Genomic DNA, 9,241 nt, shown 5'->3' on the forward strand with positions numbered 1-9,241 from the left:
CTGACTTCTTAGATCCAGTCGACTGGATCATTAGGGGTTTATAAAATTTTGAGCGTGAAACCCTAATTTCCTTCATTCCAGTCAACTGGACTTGGCTCCTCCACTCACTCGAACTCGTCTCTTCCATTCCCTTTACTTCTAAACCTAAAAATCTTTCTTTCAAAGAAGTGGAAATCATCTTCCCTTTCGGATTTCTAGGGTTTCTGTCAACTTTGTTCATCAATATGCCACGCACCAAACGAGCAGCGAATCGAGGTTCTACCTCTGGACAAGAAGAAGACAACATTGATCAATGACTTGTTACCCCTCAAGCCAAACAAAGATAGTGGACTCATCTTCGAGCAACTGATCCCATGCTCGACAAGATCATTGACACAACTTTCTTCACAACAGACTTTCTGAATATTCTAACAATGTTTAGGGAAATCGGATAAAAAAATCTTGTGGTTTACCAAGCAAAGGGTCAATACCCAAATCTTGTTAAGATTTTTTGTGCAAACATGGCTTAAAATCAAACGGTACTCACCACCAAAGTAAGAGGCCAAAGATATTCAATAACCCCTCAAACCTTGGCCCCCATTCTTCGTATTGACCAAGGTAATTTTGAGTGTCTTGCATTCTCACGTACTTGGATTATGGACCAAGAATTCACCCCAGAGGAATTTTTACCATTAATTATGGTAGAAGCACTTGAACAATTTAGGACTCCTCCTAAGTATACATAGCTGAATCTTCAAGCACAGATACTTCAAAAAATCATAACATACAATATCACACCCTAGGTCGGATCATACGATTACATGTCATATGTGGACTGCTTCATCATGTGGTGCCTTTTAAAAGGGAAGAAACTTGACTTAACTAGTTTGACTTTGAAATGGATGTGGACAAGGTTGGAAGCACGTCGAGTCACTTTTCCATATGAAGGGCATCCTCAATATCTTGTTTTCTTATCTTAGTATCATTAGTCCAAATGAGTTGTTCATCAAAAGAACTCGATATGATATTTTCAACTCCATAACTTTGAAACAAATGGGATATAAGAAACATGAGCAAGGTTGGGTTCTGAGAGGAAGAAGACCACCTAAGCCAGCTCTTGAGCAAGCTCCACCTCCTGATCAGCAGCCAGAGCCTCATATTGATGCTCCTTCATGGTTCTTACCTTTTCATCATCAGTTTACTACCTTTAGTAGTGACGTGCACTTAAGAATTCAATCTCTTAAGGAAAGTTACACCTCACCCCAATCTAGTATTTCCTCAATAGATCAAAGACTTAGCCGTTAGAATAATCTCAGGCTAGTTCCTCACGTTATCCTAGTGATGATGAATCCGATGAGGAATCTGAGGAAGAGAAAGATGAAGACGATGATGAAAGATCTGGAGATGATGATGCCGCTGATGCTGATACTTGATGTTGCTATGTTGCTTGATGTTTTTGTTGCTATGATGTGTATTTCAGTGCTATATCAGTTTTTTTTTTTTTTTTTTTTGTGCATCTCATTGCTATATGTACTAAGTTTCTGTTTCGGATTGTATCTCAGTTTTTTTTTTTTTTGGTATGTATCTCAAATTGCTTATGACACTATGTACACCTATGATTTTATATGGATATCTTTTTGTGTATGCATTTGTGTCTACTTTCGACTTTGCCTTGTTATTTTTCTTTCTCTTTTTGATTGATGTCAAAAGGGAGAGAAAGATTGAGCAAAATTGAGAGTAAGGTATATGATGAAAGGTTGTTGCAAAGCAAGTAAAACTGAGAATGATATATGCTGATATATGATGAAATGTTGATATATGAAATATGATCAATATAAAATAAGATATTGCAATATGAACTTTCATAAAACTGAAGTTGATAACTATTGAATGATTATTATACTTTCAAAACATTGTTAAAAATATGCTTATTGTAAGGGGGAGCCTTGTCAAGGTACACTCACTTTTTCTCCTTATTTGTCATCATAAAAAAGGAGGAGATTGTTGGCCTAATATGACTTACTAATATTGTTTTGATGATAACAAATAAAAGGTAATTTAACATGTTTTGTTGAAAGTGATGATGCTTTAGGAATCAGGTTTTTAAGTTCAAGTTCAAAGTTATCACAAAGCTCATTGCAAGAATACATGAAAAAGAAATGAAAGCTCAAAGAACATATTCTAAAGACACCTTGATGAAAGCTTAGAAAATTGATGGAAACTTAGAGAATTGAAGCTCAGAGGCAAGATGGACTAAACAAATGATGAGCATGAAGACTCCAAGCTTAGAATAGAATTAAATCTTAAGAGAGTCTTTATGTAAGTACTTCATTCAAATGATAATTTGATAGAATTTGAAGCTCATTAGGAAACTCATTGACTTAGAGACCATGTTTTGAAAAACCCCAGAAAATATTTTTCAAAAGTCTTAAATTATTTTAGGGAAAGCAAAAGAGCAAAACGATATTGGAAACAAAATGAAAAATCTAGTTTTTTGGTCTATCCAGGCGACTAATAAAATCAATCTAGGTGACTGACAAATAAATAGACTGATTTTGAGAGAACCTGAGAGGACCTAGGCGACTGACTCATTGTTCCTAGTCAACTGACTCCTTGCTGAGTTTGAAATTTTCAGTGTTTTAATGAATCCAGGCAACTGACTCTTTATTCCTAGTCGACTGACTCTTTGTGATTTCAAATTTTAAATATAACGGAAAGTTTCCAAATTTGAGTTTTTGAATTGTAAACATTATGAAAACTTGGGAAACACTCCAAGTCACTTGAGAAACACAAAATACTCTTGTTTAAACATCTATAAATACCCCCCCCCCCCAATGCTAAGTATTCAATACACCAAGCAATACACAGAAAACAAGCTCTCTTGCTCTCAAATTCTCTAAAGTTCTCTACTGAGTTTTTCTGTCAATATCTCATGAAATTTCTGAGCCTACTCTGAATTCTTTCAATCTAAAAAGAAAGTTCATGATGATATACTTCTAAGGCTTCAAATTCTTTCAATTATTATTTTGAATTGAAGTATATTTTAGTGCTTAATTGTTGTACTAATCAGCTCTTGTTGAGAGTGTCTTTGTACACCAAATTTGTTTCTTGTTTTGTAGATGGTTGAGGTCTTTGAATCATTGTTCGACCAAGTATGGCGTATCGTTTGGAGAGGCGAACTTTAGCCTATTGAAGGAGAGATTGTAAGGTTGCTCTTATCCTTCAAAGGAGTGTGTAAGGTTGCTCCTACCCGTAAAGGAGTGGTATAGTGGAATCCTTGGGTGTGTTTGCCTAAGGCGAGGACGTAGGCGGGTATAGTCAAACCTTGTAAAACTCTCATCTCACTCTCTTCCTTACTTTCATTTAACTTTTAGCTCATATAAACTGCGTGGTTGGAATTTAATTTTTCTGTTCATATAAACTACATGGATTGAATTACAAATAAACTGAAAATTAATTTGACTTTGGGATTGCAGAAACCAAAAAGGGAGTACATTGGTTGATCAATATTTATTACGGAAATCATAAGAGAGTACATTGATTGTTTAACACCCAATACTCATTTATTGAAAGTTTATTTAAATTCTGGGTTTTTGGAAGAGTGTTGGAAATTTACATTGTGCTTAATATTGAGAAATTAAGTTCACTAATACAGGGCTTTTATCAGCTACATTCTTAAACTCTACTTTGAGTTACTCAATTGCTAAATCTTGGAAGCATTGATGAATTCATTCTATATTGTGAATCTTGTTTTGGGAATCTTGGTTGGTTGAACTAAATTGCTAAAACAAGTATTCAAGTTAAAACTCTCCTTCATAAAGGTTTATAACTAAATTAATTTTCTGTGGAACTTGTGATTGTAAACCAACTTTGTATGTGTGTTTGTTGAAACCAAAAAGAGTTAAGAAAGAATTAATTAAAGAGGGTATACAGAAATTTTAAATTCTCAATTCACCCCCTCTTGGGAATACACCTTCCTTTTCAACCTCTACCCAGGTCATTGATGAATCATTTTCCATTACTCCTTAAACCTTAGTTGCCATTCTAAAAATCAACGAGGGAGAGTTTGAGTGTCCATCTCTTGGTCAATCATTGATCATGGCTAAAGATTTCACCTCTGAGGAATTTCTACCTCTTGTTATGTCTGAAGATCCTGTCTACTTTGGTCATCATCCACTTTATAATCAACTGAACTTGCAGGCTCAAATCCTACAAAAGCTCTTTACTTACAATATCTTGCCTAGGATAGGATCTCATGTTCACGTTTCCTATCTTAATTGCTTTGTAATGTGGTGCCCGCTCAAAGGGAAAAAGGTTAACTTACCAAGCTTAATTCTTGAAATGGATGATATCTAGAGAATAAGCTTGTAGAGTTATTCTTCCCTATGAAGGAATTCTAAATCTCATTTTGACCATCTCGGCGTAGTCACACCATCCTTGTTGTTCATGAAGAGAACCTATTATGACATATTTTATTCCACTACACTTAAGCAAATGGGGTATGAACATAATGATCAATGGTGGTTTCCCAAACATGGTCGGCGACATCGATAGGCTCCTGCACAGCAACCTGCTCAGCAACCCGCTCCTCCAATAGATGACACTCCTTCCTGGTTCATTGCTTATCAATGGCAGATGGCTGATCTTCCTGATGAAGTCCGTACATGTTTTAGCTCTCTACAGTACAGTTATGCTTCTATTAACCAACGACTTGGTCGGATTGAAAATTATATGGCTGATTCATCTTCTTCATGAGGCAAGGTTCTTATGGAGACAAGCTCGGGTGATAGTGATGATAGCGATGACGAAGATGATGATGAGGAAGGAACTAATACTGATAATGCTGCTGATGCATAGTTATTTTTGCTCAGTGAACAATCTTGGATTGTAATATCTGCATTTGACACTACTTTTTATGTTTTTTTTCTTATGCTTTTATGGTTTTCACATGCCATTTTGATGATTCTTGACTATCTTATTAGGCATGATGCTTGATCTGTTTTGGTTATCCTAACAAATTATCTATCTTTGTCATTCTGATGGTTGCAAGCTTAACACTTTACTCGCAATTTTTGTTCTCTTTCTCCTTTTTGATTGATGTCAAAAGGGGGAGAAGGTTGAGCAAAACTAAGCTTGAAATTACCCAAAAAGTGAGCATATGAAGTTGTTTGATTTGAGTTTGAGTTGATGTTACTGATATTAGAGTTTGCTATGAAGTCTGATGATGATATTAGTCTAACACATTATACATGGTTAAAACTTAACTTCATGAATAACATTCACAAATTATTGAATATGATGTATATTTCAGGAAAATGATGACATCATGATATATGTTCATTACTGAATGATTAATATGAATTCTAATATGTAATTTCATTACTGTCGCGGCGTCCCGGGAGCGCGTGTGTCCCGAGCGGCGAACTAAAAATTATTTTAATATTTTCAGGAAAAATATGGTGTAGGAGTCGCCACTAACCTTTAGTGCGGTTAGAACACATGATTACTACCCCGTTAGGGGTAAAATCGGTCTACATTACCAGAGTTGGGGTCGGGAGTTCGGTTACGTGAGGGGAAGGTACAAGCACCCCCTACGCGCCTGTTCTTACAAACGGTACCTAATTAATTTGAAATTATCCCTAAGTTAATTTAATAATTCTTGAAATTACTCCTTTTTATGAATTTATAAATACATGTAAAAAAATAAATAAGTAAAATAATAAATAAATAAAACTAATATATACATATATGTTCCCTCAGAGCTTAGGGTACGTGATGCCCGAGGGCTCATACCCCCACAATAAAATCATAGGGATAAAGAAAATCGAAATTATTTAAAAATAATAACAATAATACTAAAATATAAAAATAAGTACCATAGTAAAAAATAATAAATATACAATATAATAAGTAATACCATATATATTAAAATACTAAAAATATCCTAATAAGTAATACTAACCACAAACATAGTAATAATACCATAATATATATCATATATATAAAAATACTATAATAGTGCTTCCTACCACAATAATAATAATAATAATAATGATGATGATGATACTAATAATAATAATGTTGGTACGCACATCGAATATTATATATAAATATGACAATACAAATGTAAAAATAATTAAATCCCATAAATAGTATACAATATATGAACATGCAAACAAAATTATGGAAATAATTCAAACTACAAATCTATTATGCAAATGTATACATATACAATATGGAAAAAAATGTGATAATTAGGAAACATAGCAAACATCTAAAATAGAAACACAATAAAATGCGCGGTCAATAATAATATAAATATGCAAATAACTATATGAGGCAATCACTATAATAAATATGCAAACTACCCATGCAATTAAATGATAATATAAATATGCCAATAAACAATTAAGGCAATGAAAATAATACATATGCAAATTAAATGTACAATAAAATACCAATAACATAAATATATCGCACATTAATAATAACACAAATATGTGAAAATATATACAAATATACCAATAGCATAAATACACCATAGTTTCATAATAGCATAAATATACAAAATAGAATAACATAAATGTCGAACACCATAATAATCTGTACCTAGTGAATAAAATAAACATGCAATATAAATATAGAATACCATAATAAAAACATTCCGAATATACCATAACATAAACATACACTGCAATAACAATAACATACAAAATAATAATAATAATAATACAAAAATAACATGAATATACACCAGTGATTTAATACCTGCAAAAATAAATATACAATCCCGCATATATACAAAATATAACCTAATAAACAATTCTACGTATACAGATGTGTATGTGTGTGTTTGTGGTCTGCCTGCAGATATACAGATAGAGGGACTTACAGAGAGGGGTGCAGCCGGGAGAGGCCGACGGCGACGGGAGCGAGCAACGGCGACGGTGATGGGAGTGAGTGACGATGGTTGCTACGCGTGGCCTCGGATCTGTGGACGGCTGGGTCGTTGCCGGGGAGGCTCGCTGCTGCTACTGGAATGGATGGCCACTGCGGTGGCTGCTGGTGTGCTCGGGTGGCTGTGGAGGAGTGGCTCGGGCTCGTGTGGCTAGAGGTTTGGAGTGGTGCAGCGGTGGGTGCAGAAGGCCGGAGAAGGTGTGCTCTGCTCGGGAATTTCCGGGGGGGGGGCTGACTAGTGCGGTTGCAGCAGAGGTGAGGCAGAGGAACTGTGGTTGCTATATTGGGCTGCCGGAGATGATGGCTGAGAGCAGAGGAGTTCTGTTGCAGAGATTTACTCGGGCCTCAGTGGTATTGTTTGCAGTAGAGGTTAGTGAGGAGTCGTGGTCATGAACTGCTGTGCAGTAGAGCAGAGATGCTTGGCTGGTGTCGGCGACGGTGATGAGGAACACTGGCCGGTGGCCGGAGTGTTGTAGCTGCGGGTTCTGCTGCAGAGGACAGCTTCACACGCTGATCCGTCAGGTATGGAGGCTGGTGGCTGGCATGGGAGATAGATGAGAGAATGGATGGTTAGAGGAAGAAGATGAAGAGCAGCGGCTGGGGTTTTTTTTTTGGTCTTTCTTTTCCGCCTCTTGCTCGGCTGCGCCCCCCTTTTTTATAAAAATCTCAACCCTAAAAAAAATCCTTCTTTTCTTTTCCTTTTTCATTTTTATTCTCTTCATACTTTTATGGTAACAATATATACAATAATAATGATAATAATAATGAAAATAAAATAAATAATAATAATAATAATAGTAAATATGATAATAGTAAAATGGTAATAAAATAATAATAAATGAAATTTTAAAATAAAATAACAAAGATAATAAAATAATAATAATAGTAATATAATAATAATAACAATAGCAAGATAATAAAGTGATAATAATAATATTTTAAAAATATTTAATAACAATAATAATAAAAATAATAATAGAATCAAAATAATAATAATAATAATAACATAATAAAATAAAGATAATAAAAATACTAATAATAATAGTAATAATAATAATAATAGCAAAATAATAATAATATTAAAAATAATGATAATAATATTGGGCCTGGGTAAAAATTGGGTGTCTATAGCTACCCCTCTTTGTAGGCTTCGTTGCTTCAAAGTAAAAGTAGGAACTCTCCTACGTTATTTGTAGCAACAAACCTGCAAAGATAAAAGACGCTAATTTTGGACCAGACCAATGCATCAAAAGAGATCAAAGTAGGACTTCCCAAAAATGTCCAGCGAAGGATCAACATGAGTGAGACCGCAAAAGGGTTAATAGGAGTGGATCGCGAAGGGTCAATAAAAGAGGACTGCAAAGGGTCAATAAAAGTGGATCGTGATGGGTCAATAAGGTGGGACCGCGATAAGTCAATAAGGTGGGACCGTGATGGGTCAATAAGATGGGACCGCGATGGGTCAATAAGAATGGGACCGTGATAGGTCAATAAGGTGGAACCGCGAAGGGTCAATAAGGTGGGACCGTGACGGGTCAATAAGGTGGGACCACGAAGGGTCAATAAAAGTGGACCGCGATGGGTCAATAAGGTGGGACCGCGATGGGTCAATAAGATGGAACTGCGATGGGTCAATAAGAATGGGACCGTGATAGGTCAATACGAATGAGACCGCGATGGGTCAATAAGATAGGACCGCGATGGGTCAATAAGAGTGGGACCGTGAAAGGTCAATACGAATGGGACCACGATGGATCAATAAGGTGGGACCGCAAAGGGTCAATAAGAGTGGACCGCGATGGGTCAATAAGAGTGGACCGCAAAGAGTCAATGGGACCGCGATGGGTCAATAAGAATGGACCGCAATGGGTCAATAAGAGTGGGACCGTGAAGGGCCAATAAGAGTGGACCGCAATGGGTCAATAAGAATGGACCGCGATGGGTCAATAAAAGTGGACCGCAATGGGTCAATAAGAGTGAGACCGTGATGGGTCAATAAGAGTGGGACCGTGAAAGGTCAATACGAATGGGACCGCGATAGATCAATAAGGTGGGACCGCGAAGGGTCAATAAGAGTAGGACCGCGATGGGTCAATACAAGTGAATAAGATGATCAAAACAATTTGGATGAAACTACTCGCATGAACGAGATAATCAAGAAAGTTTTGAGGTGATCCAACACCTCGGTGTGATCATGAACAACACCTTTTTTGGATATGAGGACCGATGCCTTAATTTCAATGTAGGTGGCTCAATTAGGACCAAGGAAATGGTTACCCTGTATGGGTGAGGATGAATCGGGTAC

This window comes from Malania oleifera, chromosome 9, assembly GCF_029873635.1.
Source record: "Malania oleifera isolate guangnan ecotype guangnan chromosome 9, ASM2987363v1, whole genome shotgun sequence".
NCBI lineage: Eukaryota > Viridiplantae > Streptophyta > Magnoliopsida > Santalales > Ximeniaceae > Malania > Malania oleifera.